General features: G+C 42.9%; 1 long non-coding RNA gene across 1 annotated transcript; it reads right to left on the minus strand.

Moving 5' to 3' along the window:
- Positions 1–7,284: 7,284 nt before the first annotated feature.
- Positions 7,285–8,649, minus strand: LOC131482123 (uncharacterized). The gene is made up of 3 exons (XR_009246765.1): positions 8,622–8,649; positions 7,730–7,961; positions 7,285–7,392 (listed from the first exon to the last, which is right to left on the minus strand). It is a non-coding gene; the product is annotated as an uncharacterized LOC131482123 (long non-coding RNA).
- Positions 8,650–9,188: the final 539 nt, after the last annotated feature.

The following is a 9,188-nucleotide window of genomic DNA, read 5'->3' on the forward strand; positions in this document are numbered from 1 at the left end:
CAGCAACTCAACACAGCTCTCTGATGATGGCAGGAACACAAATCCTTGAGCCATCATCTAGTGCTTCCAAGAATGCCCATCAGCAGACATTGGCATGGGGAGCAGAGCCAGGGCTGGATCCCAGAAAAGCTGCTAAGGAAATCAGGCACCCAAGTGTGTCTTACTTGCAGTGAAAAATGTCATCTCATCCCCCTAGAAACTGCACTGATTCATTCAAATCACATGTGTCTCAGGATGTTTACACCAGAACACAAAGCACTAAACAAGTTCAACAAGCTGGTTGTGTGCACATTTCTGCAATTTCTTTCCTTCTCAGTACTTACCACTCCATGGCCTAGAAAGTTCTTACTTCTTTTTTTGTCTGAGTAGCTATGAAACGTTTAGATAAGCTCACACACCAGCTTTCAAAAACCATTCTCTACTCTCAAACCCCAAGCCATATTTCATGTTGTGCCATTTGAACCCCACAGTCAATATTCAGGATTCTGTTTCTTATCCTGCCCCATCCAAACACTAACTCACCTTCCCAAGCTTATCTGGATGCATCTAAAGTCAAGATCTCTGTTGCCATCTGGTAGACCCAAGAGTAGCGAACGCATCTCACCTGGAGAAATGTTTGCCTGTAAGAAGTGGTCAGAGGGAGTCAGAATCTTTTTCTTGAATTAAAGCAGATGCACACAATCAAAGCCCTTTCTGTTTCAAGTACAATGTGTCCCATTTCACCGATGTGAATGTATCACCATTTGCCAACCCAGGCAACTTGATAATTTTATAGTTCATTTGTTTATTTATATTATGGCAAAATGCATATAAGTTTTAGTAAGAATATAATTCAGAAGGATTATCTTATTTCTTTCAGTGTGAGTCTTATAAACTGTCTTACCTCTTGATTTCTCTGATAAAGACAGAAGATAGGTCCACCTCACAGAATAGGTACGAAAACCTAATGGAGGTTTGCCTTTGCCCCATTCTGGAAGACAGAAAGTCCTTGGCATGTATCTAGATAAAGAAAAGGGACACAGGAAGTGTTTCAGTGGAACATGGTAGAGACCTTGAGTTTTCAAGGTTAGGTCCACCCCATCTCACTCTCCAGCAGAGCAGATGTACAGGATCCCAGCTTCTGGTGCTTCCTTACAGGGCTCTCAGTTCCAACATGAGTGGCAGGAACAACCTTAGGCTTGGGAATTGGTAGGAACATCACATTCGGTAGCACAACTACAGATAACCAAAACCTAATAAAGAGTATTGAGGTAGCACCTTATGATGGCAGCACTGGTTTTCTATCTTTTGGGCCACTAACATTCCTATTTCCTGGGAATTTTCTAAATTGATGGATCATGGGATAATGATAGTCACTACTCATAAGTTTTAGACAGTTCCCGAATGGACATTACCAGACCAAAGATCCAACAGATGTACACTGGCTCTGTGTCTACAGGAATGATAATGGGATCAATGTGCTTACATCACCTGGTGATAAAGCATCCAAAATTAAGGACCTCAATAGCAATCAAGCACTAAACATTACAAAGTATGATGCTCCTGCCAAAAGACAACAAACACCCGAACTGTAGTTGTCTGGTGAGCTTGGATGAGTTTCTGAAGTTTTGGAATATCTGTTCATCAAATCCTATTCTATTGTACAACCCTGAATGATTTTTTAAATGACCATGATAGCAAGTGTGGAGGGGGTTGATTCAGAGACTCAACCTCTGAATTCAGGAGAATAGAATCTCCACTGTAACATCAGCACTGGCTCATGAGTGGAGCACGAGAGGGATATTGAGGTCTGAGTGGAACACTAGGAAGGGGTGGGTCGGGCTCAAGTAGATGACCAGGAAAGTAATGCTGTGAAGAAGGAACAGGAGCATTAAGCTTGTGCAGAACAGAAGAAAAGTGAGGTCGATAGCTAGAGTTGGTAATGAGGTAAGGCTGTTTTGCAAGAAAAGCTAGGAGGGGCTCTTGGTATTCATGGCTACAAGGAAAGTGAAGTGGGAGTGGAGGGTTAGGAGGAGGGTGGGGCTTGTGTTTAGGGTGAGGAGGAAGATGGGGTTTATGTGCAGGACGAGGAGAATGAGGGGGTTCGTGTTTGGGACTAGAAGGGGGGTGAGACTGGTGGTTATGACAAGCAGGAAGAGGAGGTTTTTCTTCAGGAACAGGAGATGGGCAAGGTTTATGCTTAAGATGTGAAAGTGGATGTAGACTGAGTGAGGGACTATTTTGGTGAGGCTTGTGGGAGTGAACAGGTGAGTGAGGCTGGAATGGAGGAGCAGCTGCCAGGTCAGGCTGGGTTGGAGAGGCAGGTAGAGATTGAGCTAATGGAGGAGCAGGATGAGGGAAAGACTTAAATACAGGACCAGAAGGAGTCTCAGGGTGGGATGGAAGACCAGGGAAGTGGGACTGCAGTAGGATACTAGAAGGATGGGGGGGTCACAGCTGTAGGATTAGCAGTCTGTGGTGGATGTGCAGTGACAAAAGGAAAATAACATTGGTGGGGCTGGGTTGGAGGGCCACGAGGGTGAGGTCGGGGCAGAGCAGCAGGATGATAAGGCTCAGATACGGCAACAGGACGGCCACTTGGAGTCAGAGGTCAGGCTGGGGTTTAGGATTAGGAAGGTAAGGCTGGCATGAACTTCTAGAGTAGGGGAGAAGGTGGCGTTGAAAAGCGAATAAAATATAGGGCTTAGCTGACATTTTCAGCTGAATATTCTAGCTGTCCAATGGTGTGACTGGCATGTGCCTGGGCCTACTGCTGCTTTTATACCCTATGTCAACCTATGACAATGTTCATTATGACATGGACACATACACCTCTGGGCAGTGAGTAGGCCACACCCACCAGGGCAATGGTTCTGTGGCATAGGTTTAAGGGTAATCATGGGAGATAGGACATAGCACGTATAGGTCTGTAATAATAGTCCTTGTTCTTGGGGGTGAAATGCAGTTATGCCTATCTACTGATAGACAGAATGGGCAAAGGTCATGGACAGCACTAGAAGGTTGGAACCTAAGACAGTACTGGTATATTAGAAAATGGGGAAGAAATCAGTCCCCTTGTTTACTGTATTGATTTTTCAAAGCCCCTTCACATCACATATCTGCACAAACACAACGTAATCAGAGCTGTTATGTCCATTTCATTAGTGTGGAGAGTGAGAGACAAGAGAGGGAATTCTCCTGGGCAGGCTGTTGAGGACAGGCAATGGGATAATTGGGGCCAGAAAAGGGGAGGTGGGGCATATAGACTGTTGCCAAAAACATGATCAGTATAGTAGTGCCATATCAGAAGAATGAACACAACGGTAAGGGGTAGAAGATGAGGACAGCAGCCTCTACCTCACACTTCCCTCCTATTCAGTGGGGGCTGGCTGGGTGTTCTAAGTGCAAACGTGGGCCCAAGACAATGGCTCAGTGGCTAAATCCTCACTTTACAAGCACCAGGATCCCATATGGGTACTGGTTTATGCCCCAGCTGCTTCACTTCGTTTCAATCTCCCCACTGTGGCATGAAAAATCATGAAAGAATTGCCCAAATCCTTTGCGTTCTGCACTAAAGTGTGAGACCTGGAAGAAGCTCACGACTCCTGACTTCAGAATGGCTAAGCTCTGGCTGTTGCAGCCATTTGGGGAGCTGGCTGACAAGCGGGAGCCTCTGGATATGAACCAGTGCCCATATGGGATCCCAGAACATGCAAGGCAAAGGCTTCAGCCACTAGGCTACCACAAGCAGGCCCAGCAACATGCTTCTAAGACTTGGATACAGTTTCTTCAATACATTTGATGTCTTAACTTCATCATTAGTAGTATCAGGATGTTTTTGCACAGCTAGTATCTACAAAATGTTATTTGACTGGGATCTGAAACAGGTGAAATAATTTTGTTAGAAATTTCAGAAAGGCGAGGATTCCACGGGTCCTCTATCTGGACTAGGCCAAAAGAAAAAAAGAAATGCCAAGATTAGAAAATTCTCATGCCTCCAAGAGATTCCAAACAAACCACATCTATTTACTCCTTAATTACCTTAATTAAAATCAATATTAAAAAGTCTACTGAAATATCTAATGCATTTTATTCAACTGCACTCATATTGTTTCCAGTTTTCCTAAAGTTTCAACCTCTCTTTCTAATGGCTGGCGATTGCCAATGGGCTGCTGAGCTATTATCACTGTGGTTGGGTGCAGTTGGCTAATGGCACCCCAAGGCATACTGGGTTTCTCTCATGGCTAACCGCAACTATCTGCTTCTGTACCTAATTGTCATAAGATGCAAATTGATTGATTTGTAATCCACAATACCTGAGTTGTTGGAAATCCCTAGTTGCTGCATGTTAAAGGGAGCTTACAAACCCCTGACTTTGTCCATGCTGAGTGGTGGTTCCCAGAGTGTAGCCGGAGGTGCTGTCACCATCTTGATAAATAAGGACTCCTCCTAACATCCTACACTTGGCTACCATGCCATCGCTCTCACTCTTCGCAGCATTACTCCAAATCAGATTCACAAACAAATTCCATTGCATCACTAATAAGGTTTTTAAAACATTGTGCTGGGCCCAGTGTGGTGGCCTAGTGGCTAAAGTCCTCGCCTTGAACATGCCGGAATCCCATATGGGCACAGGTTCTAATCCCGGCTGCCACCCTTCCCATCCAGCTCCCTGTTTGTGGCCTGGGAAGGCAGTCAAGGATGGCCCAAGACCTTGGGATCCTGTACCCACGTGGAAGACGTGGAAGAAGATCCGGGCTACTGGCTTTATACTGGCACAGCACCAGCCACTGCAGTTACTTGGGGAGTGAATCATCAGACGCAAGATCTTCTCTGTCTCTCATCCTCTCTGTATGTCTGTCTTTCTAATAAAAACAAAGCTTTAAAAAATTGTGCCTATTTTATTGGGACTGTCCATAATACACATTATGAAAAAAAAAACATTATGTAGGAGATAACTATATTCCCAGCCCATTCTGCAACATGAACTCTCACTGCCATGAACACTTGTGCAATAAAGACATAGCTCACAAAGTGGCTTCCTGAATAAAACAATGCTAATTGTCTCAATACATGTATCTAATTTTGCTCCAGTAATGAAGGGAAGTGATGCTGTCTTAACCCCAACTGCGAAGTTTCCACAAAGTAGAGTGGAGCAATTCTGGAAATTTTCTTCTCCCACTGGACTTGCTTTTTCAACTGTCACTGCCAGTTGAAAAGGATAAGGAAGTGAATTTGAATACAGTTTAGATTTACAAAGCACAGACAGGCAATTAATATGAAGCAACAATTTTATACAATTTATGGCATAAAATAAGACTCAAATTTCTAAACCAAACAGAACATAGTAGAGAACAAAAGGCAGACATTAAGAGGAAAAAAGAAAAAGCCCAAGAGAATGAAAAACAGCCATTGAAGTAAAAAATTCAACAAACAGCATCGAGTTCAAGATATCACTTTGTAATATTTGAAAGAAATAGCAGATGATAGGAATAAACAGATCTCAGAGTTCAGAATTCTGACAGTATATGCAATTTAAGGACAACAAGAGGATGCAAATGAGGAAGCTATTGAAGGACAGCTGAAAGGGGACGGGACAAGTTTGGCATAGTAGCTTAATCTCTATCAGAGAAGCAAAGGTCGAACTCTGGAATAGCTAGCTTGAGTTCTGGATACTTAATACCCACCTTCCTCCAAAGGCATGTATTGGAAGGCAGCAAACAATGGCTCAAGCGCCAGGATCCATGCCACCTGTGTGAGACAGACAGATGGAGGTCCAATCTCTTGACTTGGACCAGGCCCTACACTGTATTATAGCAGATGTTTGAGAATTAGAACCAATGGATGAGAGATCTGTGTTTGTACACCTATCGCTCCATAGCTATATTTCAAATAAAACAGAAACAATTACTATAAGAAAGAGCAGAAAAGGAGGGAGCTGAAAAGGGTAAGAAGGATATATGCAACACAATTTAAATATTCAATACATGTCTACGAAGAGTCCCAGAAGCTGCAGAAATAAGAAGAAGAAGTACAAAAAGAGATGATGAATGGGTTTTTCTTCAAATCACCAATCCTAGGATATAGAGTGCGTAGCAGAGAACCTAAGAAATTAACATCTGGACAAAACTGAATGAAATTGCAAAGCAATAAAACAAAGAGATAGGAAAGACAGAAGGAGAAAATAAATGATCTATGAAATAATTCAAGGCAGAATTAAAAAAAAGACTAACCACAGTGAGAAATCTTCAAAATACTGAGACAAAACAACTCAAAGGTTTCATAACCACAAGTACAGGCATTCAAAACTGAGTCAAGGGAAAGTCATGATCATCATTGAAACCAAGCTCTAAAGGAAAAAAAAAGAAAAAAAATTCCTATTAATAAATCCCAAGGATGAGATGGAAGGAAATGCAACAGGAAGGGTCAGAGAACAGGGGATTCTGAGTGAAGAACGGTGGGTAGGCTGGCTTCCATCAGAGAGCCTGGCCAAGCTGTAGTCAGACGCACACACACTGCTGGCTGTCCCCAACTGGAGAACTGAGACGGCAAGAATGGGAACACGAGAACCAAGAGGTGCCCCTCCATCCTGCAGTGACCCCCTTGTGTCTTCCTGACACAGTTCAGCACTATATAATGTCAGCTGGTGATGGAGAAATTGTATAGGATCCAGTGTCAGCATCACAAAAGATGGCAACAAAAAGTGTAGTTGGAATTGAGAGACAATAAATAAACTCATACTGTGGCAGTGGATAAAATGACAATGAAAGCTTAAATAGATACATGTGTGACTAAAATAATTCCCAAATTTGTTGAAATAAAAGTGGGTTGGTAATGAAATTCTTGATGGAAGTAGCAAGGAAGAGAGAGAATTAAATGACTCTAAAGACCTCATGTAATTTTAAAATGAACATTTCTGAGAGTTTCATACTAAAATGAAAATGTTTGCGACTCCCAAGATGAATTTTATCAGGGCTGATCATGAGAGATGCATATTCCTTCTATGTTGCCCGCAGAAAGCCTCAATTCCTGATACGGATGTCTTAATTTTGTAAGAATTCAAACACTAACTGTTGAGTCTGTGTTAATCCTCCCTATGCGCTTCATTTATTGAAAATTCACATAATCTGAGATACGTTCCATCAGTATTGACCAGCTTAGGAACTTGGTTATTGCTGTTCTTTTCTAGTTCCTCACTTAAGCTTCAGCTACATGACCCAGAAGGCTGCACGCCCTTGTCTTGGAACACCTACCCCAAGCTTGCATTGTCCCTGCCTCGTGATTTTTACCTTCTGATAATGTAGCAAGGACCACAAGTCTTGAAGTTCCTGAGGAGTGCTTGGTGTATACTTAAGACAAAACGTGATGTGATGAGTTATCTCATTCATCTGGGGTTGCCAAGTTTTGCTGGACCTGTTAGAAAAATAAATACCAAGAGGAGAGGAAGTGGATTATCAATGAACATCTAGAAAACTACATAAGGGAAGACAGAACACACAGATGCAGTACATTCATTTTAAAGCAAGCAACCATTTTGGAAAAAAAAAGACTTAGTGACTTGCAGAGGTAGAAGAGACACGGGCCAAGAACTCTGAGAAAGCTTCAGCTTTTCAAAGTAGCAACTGCCCTTCCTCTGCTTCCGCCACCATTCCGTCCGCAGACAAGTCTGTGCTTTACCATACAAGATGCACACAATGACTGAGCAAGAAAATAAGTTCACACACAGAAAGTAACTGAAATAATGACTGACCTTCTCAGAAAAGCCCGTGTCATGATATCTGCTACCATTTTGTACTGCCAAAGCATAGCCAGGTACTCCATGGCAGGCCACAACTAAACACTCCCAGTGAGTCGAGGTAAGCAGGCAATGCCTGGCTGGGCTGGGGAGGATGTTTCACATTGCTTTTTCTCCATAAATTCAAGTGGAAGCCCTTTGGCTTTTAATTCTAAACACTGGACATTCACAAGACTCTTCAATTGATCTGGACAAAAGAAAGAAAGAAGAGTTACATTAAAGCATAGCAGGCAGGAGTTCAGGGTCTGTACTTCCAATAACCAGTTACAAGAATGCACATAATCTGAGTTAGCACCATTAGGTTTCTTAACCTGAGCTTTGAGTTTTCCATCTGTTAAACAATGTTATTAATACCGACATGAATCTAGTGCTGGAATTAAATGTTTGACTATAAAGCTTAGCTCAATACAATGACACATATTTAATGAGATTTATACCCCAGAATGAGGAAGAATGTGTTGGCAGCAACAGCAAATAAATTCTCAAGTGGGCCCGGCGGCGTGGCCTAGTAGATAAAGTCCTTGGCTTGTACACGCCAGGATCCCATATGGGGACCGGTTCTAATCCCGGCAGCTCCACTTCCCATCCAGCTCCCTGCTTGTGGCCTGGGAAAGCAGTTAAGGACAGCCCAAAGCCTTGGGACCCTGCACCCACATGAGAGACCCGGAAGGAAGTTCCAGGCTCCTGGCTTTGAACCGGTGCAGTACTGGCTGTTGTGGTCACTTGGGGAGTGAATCATCCGATGGAAGATCTTCCCCCCTCTCTCTCCTCCTCTCTGTATATCTGCCTTTCCAATAAAATTAATAAATCTTTAAAAAAAAGAGTATCAAGTGCTACAGTACATTACCTAGCTTGACATCTTCTACAGTATTAGCCCAGGCCTGCAAGAGGCTTGCTTTCACTGTCCACTCAGAAGCAACCACTCGGAGATGATTAATTTCTTCCTGCCATCCACTCTCCCCAAAGGTGGGTGTCCGCACCATGACTGCAAGGGCTTTGTGAAGGACTTTCAATTGCATGAAACAATCCACCAGCAGCTTGTTCTAAAACAATAAAACACAGGACAGCTTAGTACAGAGCAGGGGTTTTTCATAGCAGTTTATTTGGCTAAGAAAACATTTAAGATATTTCTTGATGCTTCTAGAAAAATAGTTGTGCCTATTCTTCATGCTCAAGCGCTTTTTACAACAATAGTTAAAACTCTGAAAACCAATTAATGCTGTCAGGATGTTTGGGAGGTAGACATTTAGAGAAAGGTAAGTAAAGTTCAATGTTAGCTCCTAGGGTCCAGGGGAACCTCAGAGGTCAATTTCCATTTCACTTACTACGTGTTTTCACATGTACCTTAAATTGAACTGGTCGTCCCAGGAACTTCTGCAACTTCTTTACACCAGGGAAGCCACCAGTTGGGCTC

This window comes from Ochotona princeps, chromosome 15 (genome assembly GCF_030435755.1).
Source record: "Ochotona princeps isolate mOchPri1 chromosome 15, mOchPri1.hap1, whole genome shotgun sequence".
Classification (NCBI taxonomy): Eukaryota; Metazoa; Chordata; class Mammalia; order Lagomorpha; family Ochotonidae; genus Ochotona; species Ochotona princeps.